Raw genomic sequence first — 715 nt, 5'->3', positions numbered from 1 at the left:
TCTGATTATTTATCTTAAAGCAGCATTTTAGAACAACTTCACGCTGATCACGATGCCTGTCATCCTATGAGCCACAGGCCAAATCCTGGTTTTGCACAGCCCACGAGCTAAGGGTGTTGTTTTACATTTTTAAGGGGTTGGTTGGAGGAGGAGGGAGACAAAAGAAAAAGAATATTTCATGACGTGAAAATTACATGGAACGCAAATTCCGGTGTCCACAAACAGCATTTTATTGGACCCACACCCATTTATGTGTGTACTGTCCACGGCTGCTTTCAGGCTACAACGGCAGAGCTGAATAATCGCGACGGGAACCGTCTGACTCACAAGCTTAAAATAGTGTCTGGCCCTTTAAAGAAAAAACTTTGTCGACCCCATCCTAGGCAAATTGCAAATTTCAGAAAAACAACAAAACAAACAACAACAAAACCACCCATCACACTTCTACTCAGAGAAAACATCACTTCCCATTTGGGGCATATCCCCTCCCAACAATCTCTACATTTATACCTGTCTCCAACACCTACTAGCTGTGTGCCCCGAGTGAGTTCCTTAACCACGGGGTGCCTCAGTTTCCTCATCTATAAAATAGGAGTGATGGTAACAACTTTCTAGGGTTGTTGAAAAGATTAATTGTGTTCCTATCTGTAAAGCACATAGTGCATACAGTCTCTCTATATGGATCTTAAGAAAGCAATATATGTATATATCATAA

Source organism: Equus caballus, chromosome 10, assembly GCF_041296265.1.
Source record: "Equus caballus isolate H_3958 breed thoroughbred chromosome 10, TB-T2T, whole genome shotgun sequence".
NCBI lineage: Eukaryota > Metazoa > Chordata > Mammalia > Perissodactyla > Equidae > Equus > Equus caballus.
This window is presented reverse-complemented; position numbering follows the sequence as displayed.